The following is a 17094-nucleotide window of genomic DNA, read 5'->3' on the forward strand; positions in this document are numbered from 1 at the left end:
AGCGCTCTTCTTCACGTATGGAGGATTGCTCCAGACCCCGACAGTTTTACAAACGTACACACTCAATAAAACCCCTTGTGCTTATTTCTAAACCTATATACATCAGCTGTGAATAAGCAAATCATAGAAACATATTATGAGCTGCACAATTAGGTTAGTATCATAACATGGAAATGCACAATAAAGGTCTTTAAAATAAGCTATGTATACAATAAACAAATCATTTAAGGTTAGATGAGTTGAATGCATTTTTAAGAACCAATGAAATAGCTTGTTGAGTGCCATTTTCTTACCTGTGTTTTCCAACTGAAACAGAAAGCTTGGGCAGGACATACAGAAGGTCTCGTTCCTCTCATTTTTGAGAGCACTTTATTGGACAAAAAGTGGTATATTCCCCTGAGTGGAGATGAGTCAGCAATATTTTTGCTACGTGGTCAATGTTTGGCTAGTTAGCTTTGGCAGTTAGCTCCTGCTGATAGATGCTGTTACAACACCATTATGCGGTCAAAAAGCATTTTTCCTCATTGATGACCATATTATTTATGATTTACCATATTGTCCATATTGTTTATCCTTTTTATTTTTCATTCAAAATTTTCACAAAAATCTAACCTTTAATTGAAGTAAACTAATTGAAAGGTGGGGGAATATCTCATAATTAAATATTTTTCTCCAAAACATGTTTGCCACAATTATTGGCAACCCTAGAAATTCTTATTAGTAAAATATATCTGAAGTATATTCCTATTAATATTTAAAATATTTTAGTACACGTGGGTGACAAGGAACATGAAATTGTTCAGCCATGACTTCCTGTTTCACAGGGGTATAAATATAAGGTAACACACAGGCCAAATTCCCTTAGTCATCCATCACAACGCGTTAAGACCAAAGATTAAAGTTATGATGTGCAGCAAAAGGTTGTTGAGCTTCACAAAATGGGTAGTGGCTATAAGAAAATAGCTACGGCATTGAAAATACCCATTTCCATCATCAGACCAATAATTAAGAAGTTCCAAACAACTGGAGATGTTATGATTCGGCCTGAAAGATGACGTGTGTCTATATTGTCTCCACGCACGGTGAGGAGGATGGTTCGAGTGGCCAAAAATTCTTCAAGGATCACAGCTGGAGAATTTCAGGAAATAGTTGGGTCTTGGGGTCAGAAAGTCTCCAAAACTACAATCAGACATCACCTACTTCACAACTACTTGTTTGGGAGGGTTTCAAGAAAAAAAACTCTGCTCTCATCCAAAAACAAACTCAAGCGTTTTCAGTTTGCCAGACCCAACTTCAAATGGGACTGGGTTCTATGGTCAGACGAAACAAAAATAGAGCTTTTTGGCAGTAAACACCAGAGATGAGTTTGGCGCACACAGAGAGGTAGCCATATGAAAAGTACCTCATGTCCATGGTAAAATATGGTGGTGGATCTTATATGTTGTGGGGTTTTTATGCCAGAAGTCCTGGACACCTTGTTTGGATACATGGCATCATGGACTCTATCAAATACCAACAGATAAAAAAATCAAAACCTGACTGCCTCTGCTAGAAAGCTTAAAAAAGGCTGTGGTTGGATATTCCAGCAGGACAATGATCCAGAACACACATCAATATATATATAAAAGATTAAACGTTTAGTTACTTGAGACTCGGACTTGTGACGAAAGACTCTAGACTTGACTCGGACTCCAGTGTTATAGACTTCAGACTTGACTCGCACTTCAGATGAAAGACTCGTGAACATCTCTGGCATGTACAGAATGTGGCCTCGGTTGCTAGTGCAACTCTTAAGGCCAGGAGAGTGAGGTTTACACACTGCACAGCTATCACCCACCAGTTGTGTACAGTATCCGAAGACAACGTGCACAGACAGTCCGTGCAAACAGATTTTTGTGTGAAAATTTGTCGGCCAATGCTGGATATTAATAAATGCCAAACATTAGCCTTGGCAATACAATGGTTGACCGCTGAAAACTACACTGTAAAAACATGTCTATAATTTTAACGGTAAAAGACTGTAAAAATGCTACAGTAAAAAAATGTTAATTAGTTAACGAGTAGTTACCTTAAAATATATGTTAAAAAATTTTAGTATATTTAAAAAGACAATACTGTAGTTTTACGGTAAAATTACATTAGATGTAAAAAGTATGATTTTCCCGTATAATTAATGGTAAAAACATATATTACGTTTAACAAGAGAGTACATGTACTTTTTACGGTAAATTATTGTTAAAAGTTAGGTAAAAAAACAGTAATTGGGCATTCCCAGAATTCCCTGTGTGACCCATTATATTTAATTATATTTTATAGGAATAGTTATGTTTCTTCTTATTTTTAAGTTGTTTACATTTTTACTCTATTTTTTACATAATTATTCTGGAAACCACAGCTGCCATTTTCTTATTTTTTTTTCTTTTTTTTTTTTTTTTTGGTAAAAACAATGGGATTTTTTTAACAGTGTACCATACGTTTTTATAATCACAACTACAGAGTTTTCATTCAGCATAGAGAAATTTGTTCAGTTTGAGTTTCATGAATGAAGCCCATAGTTCGAAACATCATTGTAGATTCATAACTAATTTGTACATTTACACCATTATTTGAAACACAATCAATTTATGCTCATGAACTTGTCTCCAGTTTAGGTTCATTAAAGGAATAGTTCACCCAAAAATGAAAAATCTGTCATTATTTACTCATGCTCATGTCGTTCCAATCTATATGAATTATTTTCTTCTGTGTAACAAGAAAGCCACTCTATTCATTATATATAATGAAAGTGAATGAGGACAAAATGACAAAAAAATAAAAGCACCATGGAAATACTGTATCATCAAAGTAACTCGTAAGCTATCTTCCAAGTCTTCTAAAGCCGTATGATAGGAACTGTATGAAGAACAGATTTTTATATTGTATTTTTGTGAACTGTTCCTTCAAAAGAAAGATGGTGAGATGGCACCCTTGCCGCTGCTTAATAAAGTGGAATCAATTGAGATTCATTTAACATGCACAGTAGGGCTTGTGTAGTCATTTGAGAGAACATTAAAGACTTTATGCATAAAGAACTCTCTCTCTCTCTCTCTCTCTCTCTCTCTCTCTCTCTCTCTCTCTCTCTCTCTCTCTCTCTCTCTCTTATTAAGTTATCTCTTTGACAGTTTTAAAAATATCAGTAGAAGCAGTCTTTGATGAGCTTTAGCTAAATAGCCAAACTTAGAAACTCCATTAAGATTAGGCAGCTATGAATTTTGAAGACAGATGTTATGTTCTAACTTAAAATAAGTCACAAGGAAATTATCTATCATCATCCTTGTAAATTTCATGGTAAAATAATGTTGTGAGGCTAGATCTGTTATGCCCTGTAAAATATAGCTTACCCTTTTCTCAAGTGTTTTTGTCACCTTGGAAATTTATTGGTAGCTGAGTACGAGCCAGCTTATTTTTTTTTATTTATCTTTTTTGACATTTTGAAAGACATTTACAGATATCTGATCAGTGTTAAAATAAGTCAAATCATTTTACATCATCACTGGTGATGGGAGATTTATACAAAAATAACAGCTTGTATCAGAGTCATATTTTTCTTAGGTCAGGTTCTTATTTCTTGAAATGGTTTATTTTCTTATTCCTCTACATAGTGGGTCTTGTGTCATAAAGTAAATCTAAATAGTCCAAGGACAGCTGCAAGCTAAGAATGTGATTTAATCTTGTAAGTGACCTAGGCAAAATTCTTATCAAATGCACCTTCAAAGTGTGTGTTCAACTGTATCAGAAGCAAATAATCAATGCCAACATTATGTTCAAAACAATAAGTGTGTGTGTGTGTGTGTGTGTGTGTGGGCAGGTTTACGTGGTTTACGAGGACTTTTTTTAGGTTACAAACTAGTCATTACAAGGGTATTATGCTATAAATATGGTTTATGAGGACATTTCTAGTGTCCCCTTAATTCAAACTGCTTAAAAAACATAAACAATGTTTTGTTTTTTTTTAAATGTAAAAATGCAGAACGTTTTTTGTGAGGGTTAGGTGTAGGGTTAGGGGACAGAATCTATAGTTCGTACAGTATAAAAATCATTATGTCTGTGGAGACTCCTCATAATGATAGCTGCACCAACATGAGTGAGTGTGTGTGTGTGTGTGTGTGTGTGTGTGTGTGTGTGTGTGTGTGTGATATTTCCTTGAAGCGTGTGTCATTAGTGTCACAGACATGTGTTTCACAGCATTACGGATAATTCAACGGCTGAGTAACTTAAGCTCACTGCTCTAATAACAACTCTTCTCAGATGGATAAGAAAGCAATAAAATGCTGTAATTACATTTAGAATGACTGCTCGCTGCTCTTTGGACAAGCAGTTCTCTACATGAACATTTCCTAGGCGCCTTTGGATAAACAATCCTGTCATTCCAATTTGCATTATACTAAAATTATCATTGTACTTATGTGCTTCTGGATGTCTGTGTTTAGATATTAATTGAATGATATTTGCCGTTACCCATTTTAATTCCATCGTATAAATAACAGTGGACCCTTTAATGTTGAGGGTGCTTAAAAAGTAGCTTTAAAAACTGAAAAAATCTACAAGAACACACCATTGATTTTGAATGTAAGGAATCATATTTGCAAGAAACATACCTTTGAGGTTTTATTTGTGGTACAGTGGGTCCTAAAAGGACAGACAGACAGGCAAATAGACAGACAGACAGAAAGACAGACTGACAGATTAAGTAGATTGAATTAGTAGACCAGAGCCCAAACGTCATGAGCTGGTTTTGATGTAATGGTCAAAAGTTATTTACGTATACAGTATAACGAATAAAATTCATGGCAAAAGAAATTGACACATATGATATTTGTTAAAGAGGCCCTATTATGCTTTTTGAGATTTTTCCTTCAGTGTGTAACATAGCTCTTTGTACATGTAAAAGTTCTGCAGAGTTATAAATCACAAAGTCCACGCAAAAGGGAATTATACTCTCCCACAGACAACACTGCTCAAGAACTACAAGAAACGGCTGGACTGTAGTCCAGCCATTTCTTCCGTAAAGTATCTACATCACTATGTAACACATTTGCATAATGCCCAGCTAAGGGCTACTTTGGTCCGCTCTCAAACAAACGTAGTTATAGCAGAGGCCAGGATGAGTTGGGTTAGTTTTGTCACCATGTCGAGAAGAAGCTGTTTTCTTCACTACAAAAGCAAAACCTCTTTGTTTGGACTTCCAAGGCAGACGAATTGAAGAATCAGTGGTTACAATTTATTTTTACCACTATACCTCAGCAGTACAACCACAGTCAATGCCGGATTTCCAAGTCGGTTACTCCTGAAAGATGGTGCAGTTCCCACTTTGTTGGGACAATCTGGCACTTCAGGATCACAACCTGTAAGTATGCTTAATTATTTGTGGATTTATCTGCTACCGAGAGTTCAAAAGCAGAGTTTTGTGTTGTAGCTACGGTGTACACCCAGTGCACAGCTGTAGGCCTCTGCTAACCTGCTAGCTAATGTTATTGTGTTGAAATAGTTTTGCTAATCAGCTGCGGGCCCACTTTTACCTACAGTTGTGTAGATTTATGCAGATTATTTATCGTTCTTACGATCATGAATAGTGATCAAGTGTAGAGATGGATTTATTTTTATGAATGGTCATTTTACGTCTGCAATCCATGGTAGTGCTCGGCTAACTTGCTATGTAATGTTATTGTTTTGGTAAAGGATTATTATTCCGCTGTGGGCTGGCTTTTACCTAAAACTGTGTAACAAAATGGTCGATCTCAAGAGTCTTATATAATTATATAATTACAAGCTGTAATGTTACGGCCGCTATCCACGATAGTCCACCACTAACTTGCTCACTATCCGGGAGTAAGCCTCTGTTCTCCTTTCATAGCTCTGGTGAAAAAAGTTTGGTTACACTCATTCCAGCAAAAGATGACTAACTTAGATGCACTATGTATCTTTTACTTGAAGCTTTGTTAGATTCACAATAATCAACAGTGTACTTGTAAGAAAGCTACTAAATTAAAACTTACCACTGTGAAACGTCCTGCTCAAGTCGTGCTTGCGAAGGTGGTTCGGGTTGATCAGCTTTTTCTTCCAAACTTTCATTATCGGACTCAGACTCAAAATGGTAAGGCAAAAACCAATGCCATTGTTACCATAGTTACAGTAGTGTTTACAGCTGTTAAGGAAGCCTGAAACTCAGTTATGGCAAGGGGCGTTACATTTCTGACACACGCTCTACTCGGCTGAACAATCACAACAGACTAGGCCAGCTGACCAATCAGAGCAGACTGGGCTTTTTGGAAAGGGGAGCTTTAAAGAGGCAGGAGATAAATTAGAGCATTTCGGCCAGAGTATAAAGAGCGGGGAAAAGAAATATACAGTATGAGAAAAATAATGTGTTTTTTGAACAATAAAGCATGTAAACCTATTCTAATAGACCTCCAAAATAAAATTATGAACCTGTAAATTAGCATAATATGGGCTCTTTAAGTAAAATCATTTTATATAAGACATTGATGCTTCCAGTGTAGAGAGCATGATGGATTATAATGGGTTCTAATTGTTTTGAAACGACGATAGCATTAAATGCAGACTGGGTATAAGGCCACATCCACACTAATCCTTATTGTTTGGTAACACAGATTTTCTGCATTTTCCAAAGAGTTCGGTAATGGAGAGCATTTTTCGAAAATTAATCTTCAAATAAAAATGTATTAAGAGTCTGTGGGATATTTACGAGTTTTGATTTTCCAGGTTTTTGATCGTCCATCATAAGTACATTACGTTAGAAAATATATAGAACACTAGGTCAGAACAGTCTAAAGGTCTGTGCCGAGTTTGGTGTGTATAGCTTAAAGCTCTAGGAGGAGTTACAATTGATCATTTTGGACTTGGTTTGGGATTTTGGAAAAACCCTAAACCAAGTCTGTAATATCAGGTGGCAAGTAAAAGCAGGTGGCATCTATTCAAATGATGCTAGACATTTTACACAAATAGAGTTTACATTTATGCATTTGGTAGACACTTTTTTTATCCAAAGCGACTTACAGTGTACTTATTACAGGGACAATACGCCCGGAGCAACCTGGAGTTAAGTGCCTTGCTCAAGGACACAATGGTACCAGTTATGTGCGTTAGCCCACTACGCCACCACCACGCCAGAGTTACTTTGCCTGGACATTTTTTGCTATTATGTTAAACCTGGTCCCAAAGTAATTTTAGTTAAAAATTTCCACTCATGTTCACACTGGTGTCCTACTGTAGCAGAGTGACCACACGTGTAGTTCATCATATTGACTATCAACATGTTACACTATGTTTGACAACCAGAAAGATACTTTTAGCCTTAAAGGATTAGTTTACCCAAAAAATGAAAATTCTCTCATCATTTACTCACCCTCATGCCATCCCAGATGTGTATGACTTTCTTCTGCTGAACACAAACAAAGATTTATAGAAGAATATCTCAGCTCTGTAGGTCCATACAATGCAAGTGAATGGTGATCAGGTCTTTGAAGCTCCAAAAAGGAGAAAAAGTCAGCATAAACACAATCCATCAGACTCCAGTGGTTTAATCCATGTCTTCTGAAGTGATCTAGTTGGTTTTGGGTGAGAACAGACCGAATTACAACTCCTTTTTCTCTGTACAACCTTATTCACACTAGCACCATCTTTGATTTTTAATGGGAATGACAACGAGGCATTAGGGATAGACTTACAATCTCTTCAATGGCACGAGCGGTATAAAGCTTTACAGTATAAAGCTCCTAGATCACATCTGATTTTCCACAACTCATGTTTTCTGGAGTTCTTTGTATACTGAATGTTCCTGGACAGATATTTTCAGAACGATCCAAAAACATTTTAAACTGCTGTGCAGCCCATTAAAAAGATCCATAAGTATATCCCTCACAGCCTTGTTGTCATTCCCATTAAAAATCAAGGATGGCCCTAGCGTGAATAAGGTCTATAGGAAGTGTAAGTAAACAACTGGATTGCTTCAGAAGAATTTAAATTAACTACTGGTGTATTATGGATTATGTTTATGCTGACTTTATCTGCTTTTTGGAGCTTCAAAGGCCTGATCACCATTCACTTGCACTGTATGGACCAACAGAGCTGAGATATTCTTCTAAAAATCTTCATTTGTGTTCTGAAGAAGAAAGAAAGTCATACACATCTTTGATGGCATGAGGGTGAGTGAATGTTGAGATCATTTTAATTTTTGGGTAAACTATCCCTTTCATTTTGAAGAGTATATGTATTGTTATCTCATTAAGTAAAGCAATGTACAGTAAGAAATCTCTGCCACTGTACTATCCCATCCTTTAGTAAGACACAGTCACCTAATGACCTGCAAGCCAAGCACTGCACCTATTTCAGCATGCCTACAAAGTGTATGAGATATTGTCTTGTGTACGTTACATTACAGTCTGACCTGGTAATGATATTTATGCCCTAGTTGAAATTGCTTTTCATTTCTCCTTTGGAGGGACTTAGAAAATGAGCCGTCCAACAGGAATCATGTACGTTTACACAAGGCTAAGAAAAGGCCCGGAGCTGCAGCCGTCAAGCATGCTAGGGTAATATTAAATAATTGATTTATACGTTCACAAACGTTGCACTCCCCCTAATAGAGGTTTGAGACAGAATGATGGACGGCACCCTGAATGGACTGCATTGGTGCATTTCTCCCCGATAAAAGCGCAAAATTTATTGTAGCTCTGTCGTGATAAATTAAGCGCAAGCACGAATTCCATATCCAAGGCTTTTCACTCTAATCAACAGTGTTGTAACGCTGCCAAATATGTCACCGAGCCACCGAGCCCTCAGTGCATTTATTGGACAAATAATAAACACTTTTATGCTTTCCATTCTGCAACGTGATGGTTTATTTGCAGCTGTTAACAGATAAAGTGCTCCATTGCATTTGACTGCTTGTTACAATGAGAGCAATGATGTGACACTTGAATACAAGTATGAGGCCTCATTTCAGTCATTTCGACTGAATGCGTTTTTTTGTTTTGTTTTGTTTTTGTTTTTTTTTTGCTTTCTTTCCATGGGTGTCAGTTGATGAAACTATAGTTTATAATGAACATAAACATTTACACTCCTAGTCTTTCCCCACTATTATGCTCTGGGTGTGGGCGAGCATCTTTTTATTCCAGATGAATGTAATTGTCAGCTTTCAAATTGAAGTTTCTTATCCTCACAGTCATAATTCATGATTCTAAGTGTCTGATCCAATCAGATATAGCGATTTGCTGTCCCATTCGTCTGATTGGAGGAGTCCTTAGCAAATCAGGGACTGATTGACCCTCATGAGTTCCCGGGAAAGTCGTCTAAAACTCATTCACCTGCTAAAAGGCACCAATCCGCTCTAATCACGCAAAGTTATGGAGAGCTTTTTTGTGATTTTTTTTAAGTGCCAATATTTCATTCAGTCATCAAGGACTAATGTGTCCTGAGCTCTGACACTGCATTTATTAATACAGAGCTGTGGAAGCACAATCAAGTAATTCACAGGAAAAACTACATTAATTAAAAAATGGCTACTAGCATGTACCAGCTGTTCATGTTATGTGCAGGTAAATCTAATGAGGGTATTCGACTCATTGGAGATGCTCTCATCTTTGTGGGAGTGGTGGTGGTGGCATAGTGGACTAAAGCACTGAACTGGTAAGCAAAAGGTTGTTGGTTCAATCCCCACAGCCACCACCATTGTGTCCTTGAGCAACACACTTAACTCCAGGTAGCTCCAGGGGGATTGGCACTGTAAGTTGCTTTGGATAAAAGCATCTGCCAAATGTATAAATGTAAATCTTTGTGCTCCTTTAAAAGCACCTCTTTTAGTTTCACCTGTAATGTTTTTCTCAGAGCAGTGACATTTAATGGAATAGGCATGCTTATATGAGTCCGTCTCAATAAGTAAAATTAAGAATGCAACCATATGTTCAGGATTGGAGGGACCAAATGTAAAAATGTAACCACTGAAAAAACGATGTTGGTTGACCATTAATTTGGGGAGATGTGTTCTTTTCAGTTTGTCTCTGGTGGTTACGGACCTGCATTTTAATAGAAAAGAATACATGGGAATACATTTAGTATTAATATTTACATATTTACATGCACATAGAAACTGGAATGGTTTTGCATCCATCAAGTTCCAAAACATTCGAGAAAATTTGTCAAATGATATGAAGTAACTTTCATTTGTAAAGTATTTCATTAACTGGATTATCCAAAAGCAGGCATTATCCCACATGTTACTCAAATATAAACTAAAAGATTTGTTTAATGTCCAGCAGAAAAACAACTACTGTGATATATACTGTTACTGTGATAGAAAAATATATCACATCGATGTAATATTTTAGTCATTTTTTTGTTGTATTAAATGCTCAGTTATGACCCCTCCAAGAGACACAGCTCTTGACATTCACTGCAGTTTTACAGCCTCTACTGAATGGCTCCATTGGGTGTCATTTCTAATAACCCTCTACTTCAGCCCACTCTCTTCCTGATACCACAGCTCAATGGATTCATTGGCTCAATTACACTGCACATAGTCACTGTTAGAGTACTTTGTGATACAGCTAAGTGATTGTGGCTCTGTGGCCTGCAACGATTCCTGGGATGGCCAGTCATGTGTTTCTGCTCTCATTGGAACCACTCAGCCACCCCATAATAACCGTGCTGTATATAACATTGTTGCAGTACACGATGGACCCAGTGATGTACAAGATTCTTAATCCTCAACAAGCAAGAAAACATTCAAGCCACTTTCACAAACTATTTCTATTCACCTGCAGGACAAGTTGAACATGTACTGTATAAATTTCACCACAGTATGAGGGGCGATTATAAAGAATCGAGTGTAAAAATAATATTAACTTTAAAACAACTGGCAACAAGGAACAAGATTATATCTTTTTGCCATATACTATACATCTGCCTGTGTTAGTTACATTTGTTCAAAAACCTGCATGTTACGAATTAAACATGACATCCAAGAGTCTGTATAATGCAAGCAATAAAACAATAATCTCAACCAACAAATCACATCTATTAGATACTTTAATAAAGTTAACAACAGCACAGCCATTTTTGGTATACAAAGGCATTTTGATACAAAGACATATATACAGAGTGCACTGCAAGTCACAGCAATAGCAATAATATTAGGCAAAGAAACACATTTAAGATGTGAAAAATTGTTTATTAAAAAAATGATGCAAAGGCAAAGATGCTGCAATATATATTTTATTGTGAAGAGGACTCATGTAAGATTAAATGCAAAGGTAAAAATGCAGCAATATGAAATACATTATGAAGACAATCGTGAGATGAGAAAGTTTTTAACAGGATACAAGGCAGAGATGCAGCAATAACATTTACAGTTAAGAGAACCAATACAAGAAAAGATTTTTCGGTTTTCTAAGACATTTGATGCAAATTGCTGGTTCAGGATTTCTTCCTCGTGTTACTTCAGCATTTAATGTTGGTGGTCTGTGCTTTAGCGCCACCAGTTGCGCTGGTTTTAGTCAGGGCATAACATCCAAGTAGGTGTAGCTGCAGGCCGGAGACCTCCAAATGGGGGCGGAATCTCCAAAAGAGGGTGGTGTTACTCCAAAAGGTCTATATGACTCAATAGGAATCTATTGTTTTTCAAATTCGCGTTTGGTGTGCAAAGGCCTTTAGGCTGGTTTAACATGATTTTTAAGATGGTTCAAGGGTTGTAATGTGTGATTTAAACCCCTATAGTGTTATTTTGATATATTGTTCTAACTAATCAACCAGCCTAAGATGCTGGTTTAAGCTGGTCTAGATTGTCTCCCTGCCTGGCCAGACCTGACAAGTGCCCAAAACCCCAATAAAACCAGCAAACCAGAACAGCCTGGCCAATCTTGAAAAACAGCAAACCAGCTTAGGCTGGTTTAGGCTTTCAGCAGGGTGGTAGCTTGTTGTAGCTTCTCTAAGATAGTGCTCTAAGCACTAATTTCTTGCTAATTAAAGGCTAACTGAAACACAAAGAAAGGTAAATTATTAATTTGGCTATTTGTAGCATATAATGTTATATGTTAATATAATTTTCAAGACATTAATGAACATATTTTCGAGATTAACGGATAATTCCGAGATTAACACAAGATAAGACGTGGTCACACATACCTTTGCAAGGCAAAATTCCATGGGCGAAATACTGTCATCTCAATGGGAATCTGCGCGATTGTGAATTTCGTACGATGGACTTCCAGTGGCAAAGAATTTCCTCTCGCAGATTTCGCATGAAGTTCAAGTTTGATGAACTTTGCGGCATTGACCAATAGTAAGCTGCTTGGTTTGGCAGTGACCACTGAGTGGGCAGTGCTTCGTACACAGCTACACTGAATACACAGTGGACAAGGATATAATTTGTGCATTTATTTTTAACCAGAATATGAAGTGCAGCATTAAAAAGAGGCTGCTTGGCAGTTATTTTTCTGCTGATTTCACACACGCTCAGCATCCTCCCACGTTATCTTCACTTGCAGAATGTCGCTGTGCAAAGGTATGCGCCTTTAAACTCAGTTGACGGCATTTGTAGCATAATATTGATTAGAACAAAAATTTATTTCGACTTGTACTTTTCTTTAAATAAAAGCACAAATCTGGGTTACAGTGAGGCACTTACAATGGAAGTGAATGGGACCAATCCTTGTTTCAAAAGTATATCTACAAAATGTAAACAATGCATACTTTTAGTGTGATAAAATCATTTACCAACCTTTTTTTGTGTTAAGTTATTGACAAATTTACAACTTCGTTGCCATGACGAAGTAATGTCGTAAACCCTATTTAAACAACTTTACAGCTCAAGTAATACACAAGTTTTAACATAAGAATTAATTGAAAAGCTTTAATAAAATTATAAGCTTCACATTTCTGCATTGTAACACTCCAAATTGGCCCCATTCACTTCCATTGTAAGTGCCCCAGTGTAATCTTGATTTTGAAAAAAACATATTTTTTTGTGGTAATCAACATTATGCCACAAATGCTGTCAATTGAACTTAACTTGTATTGAACTTGGAATATTCCTTTAAGACTGCATGCATATATAAAATCATTTTCTGAAATTTCTAATTAGTCACCGAATAGAGTGCCAATATAAAAGTCCTGTCAGCCAATGGAATCACTTCGGGGTCCAAGGGGCTCTGGATTTTGCACAAGACCAGCTCCTATAGACCAGATCCCAAACAGCGTTGTTCTGGCTGAGAGCCAGCTCCTGTGAGATACAGCAAAACTAGTTGAGATGACTTCATCAAATTGTAAATCGACCTTTAAACAATACTGTAATCCCCACCCTGTCTTCCAACTGCCCCCACCTTGTTCTATGTGCGCAGTGAGTGTCTGTCGCACTGAAATTATTCATTAGCTGATCGAGCGTGTGCCCCAAGGTTAAGCGCCTGTGTGTGGATGGGCCCTGCTGGGGCCCCACAAGCACATGGGGTCACCCAGAAACATGCAATCATGTCGCAAACAGCTGCCGTGTCTCACAGAGAACTGCATGCAAAAACCGATCAATGTGTTTTGCCCAGATCAATGGATGAGAATGAAACTAAATTTTAATAGGCTGACTGGTGTGTTTATTAGATGAGATTGTATTGGTAATAAAATAAAGAGCTCTCTGCATCTATACACAGATGGCATATTGATAACGATTTGATTAAAAGCAAATGTCAGATGTTTTTCATGCATATTCTTAAAGGTGCGCTAAGTAGTTTTTTCTACCAAAAAAGCTTTACTGTAAAATAAATGAATAGTACTTTTGACAAATGTGTTGAAAATGTACACTTAATAAAATATGATTTCAAAATTAATTCACAGACCTTATTTTTGAAAAATGATATTCTGAAAACCAATGGCAAATTCCTGAGGGTTTATTTTAACGAAGAACTGTAAGTTATAATATGTTTTTGACTCAGTGTTTCATTAGACTAACTAGAGTGAAGACATTTGTACACACAATTGTAACTGGACTTCTGGATAATTTGACTTCTCTTATGGAATTAGCCTTCCTATTCTGTTCAGTCATTTTTTACCTAAATCTATATTTCCAATGTAAAAAATGAAATAAAAAAAAAAACTTAGTGACTTTTCCTCTGAGCAAAAAAACAAAAAATTGGACTTGATTTGATAAGTCTAAGTGATCGTAAAAAAAAAAGCAACACCTATGCTGTTTGTGGTCAGAATTGACTAACCATAGGAAATGAATGGGAAAGACTAAAAAACAGAGCTTTTTTTCTTGTCAAATACAATACAGCCACAATGCAGAAAAAAACACACACAGAGAAATGAAGGGGTGAGACACACACACACACACACAAATTAACTGGTAACATTATAACACAGAGCCATTTATTTTTTATTTGGTCAAACAAAATCTATAAATCCTCCACAATACAGAACACACCCACACATAAATTCGGGGATCAGACCATAACACACCCACAATTTGTATGTTAAAAACCCCAAATAAGTCCATAAATGTATTGTTTTTACTTCAAGAAGAAGAAATGTTATAATTTCTTTAAAAAAAAAGTTACACCTGTACTGTGTCTGGTCAAAAATGACCACGAACAGCAAAGTAAGCAGCCCTACTTGATCCGAATTGGAGGGTTAAGCATGTAAAAAGAAGATAACAATGTACTTTAGCATACTACTTTCTGAAACATTTAGCTTTGCATAGTGCTTACTGTTTCATGCACTATTTAAAAATACATATATTAGGCTGCTTATATCTAACTAGCAAAATTATATTCTTAAAACATTTTCCAAACGTTACACTGTGGTTGTGTGTTCAGTTTTTCTTAACATCAGTAGAGTGTTATTTTAAGGTTGGCATAACACTGAAAACCTGAAAACATGATTTGACTTTATACAAAAAAAAAAAAAGTTATAAGGATGTTCCTCATTATACTAATAAAGTCATTAAATAGTAGGCAACATAAACCCAGCTTACAAATGTATGTTCTTAAAACGTTTTCCAAAAGTTATGGGAAAATAAAATAACAATTTTAACGTTTTTCTTAATGTCAATAGAACGTTATTTAAACATTAGCATTCTATTCCTGAAAACTTGATTTGACTTTTTTTATATATATAAAAAAAAAAAAATGGAGAAGAGGATGTTCCTTATTAATCTAATAACGTCATAAGCATTAATGTTATTTTAACATTTGTTCCTGACCTTTAAATAATGTTAGCCAAAGTTGTTCCCTGTTAGGTGAGGAGTGTCTACTGCACAGTATGTACAAATAACTTTGTGCACCACTAAATTTGGTCAGTTGTAATTATAAACAAGATAAACTGAATATCCAATTAAACCACTTGCTTCCTTCTTGTCAACCGTTGAGGCACCTACTATAAGACCAAGACCTTTAGCTTACATAAACTAGTGACTAGTAGTCCAGAAGGGTACAAAGAATCATCACAGGCCTTCAGACATGATTTGAACAGGTTTTGTGAGGCAGTAAACAACAATATGTAACAGGATTCTTTCACAAGAAACTCTATTAGGACCAGCGGTCTGCTGGCTACATGTTTATGTGCTCCTGAAGAAGACGAATGATCAGCTCTATATTCAGTTTGCTGATTCATTCCACCCACTCCACCCCTTTAAAACCATTTACTTGTCTTCTGTTCCCTCTCTTTCTCTTCCTCTACGATGATCATATTCTCATTCATTCATCTGAAGTCTCAATCACTCTGCTTTTAACTGAAAGATATGACCTGTACGAGTGCATTTGCATGCATGAGGTTTTAAAAGCTGTGTGTGAAGTGTTTAAAGAGCAGTAAGCTTCAGGAAATGCCATTTCATTGGAGATCAGGAGTGTTAGGGCATTCAACCAGAAAACGACTTGGATTCAGTATTAAATTAACCCCTTAAAGCCCAATATTGAGGCATACACTCCGTTAACAAGAATGTAAGTATTATTAATAATTTTCATCTACTAACACACAATTAATGGCTAGTATTAACAGTGATTGTATTGGAACACACTTCATTTCTACTGGTCTATTTTGATTTTGAAAAATGTATATATTGAAGCACAAAAAGTTTTTTTTACCAAAAATATTTCTAAATTCAAATTACACTTCAAACTAAATTAAAATATAATCAAAATAACAAAGTGGTCAGAAACGTCATACCAAATCCAGACATTTTACTTTCTCAAACTTTTTCCACCAGACCCTTTTGCAGTGACTTAAAAATCACTTTATGACAACAGGTGGAAAAATACCAATACAAATTAGATCATAAATACAATTGTAAATATAAACATAATAATAATGATAATAATTGAAAAATAAACCATGACATTAAGATAGTTTAACACATAAAATGGCTACAGCAGTGATCATCATGGACATAATTTGATGTTCCACTATATTCTCAGGACATTAAATTTATTACCATAGGTCTGTTGGTGGAATCTCCAAACTGCAAATGCAGAAACTGAGTTTAGACTTACGCTGCAAACAGACCTGTTTTTGAAACTTCTTGACAATGACCTGTTTCTCAGTAAAATGGCAAGTGGCGCCACATCATTAACATAAAGTACATACCCAGTTTGCGCACATACACCCACAGATAGCGCAAACACTCCCACCCATGCCCACTTGTGCTTTGCACTGGCACGAAAATTTCCCTTAGAATTAGCACTCACATGAAAATTGGATAAGATGTTGTACACGGTCATAGCGCTTCGCTTTGTGCCCTCACGAAAATAGAGCCCTGTATTTTTTATTTTAAGGACATTTTTGTTGACTTTTGTATGATAAATAATTTGGTAATCTGTAGAGTCGTCACTTGTCCAATGTAAAATCTGGGTCCTGAAGCAAAATCAGTTGAGAACCACTGATTTAAACCATCCTCTCCAACTGAATCGTGCACATTCACACAAACACACACTTCAGATCTTTGTCGTCCTGCGGGCTTTGGATGAGTTACAACCTTGAACTGTCCTGATGTCCGCTCACATTTTATCTCTAAATTACCTCTCAAAGTCCTGTCATGCAATAACATTAAATCACTGAATG

This window comes from Myxocyprinus asiaticus, chromosome 45 (assembly GCF_019703515.2).
Source record: "Myxocyprinus asiaticus isolate MX2 ecotype Aquarium Trade chromosome 45, UBuf_Myxa_2, whole genome shotgun sequence".
Classification (NCBI taxonomy): Eukaryota; Metazoa; Chordata; class Actinopteri; order Cypriniformes; family Catostomidae; genus Myxocyprinus; species Myxocyprinus asiaticus.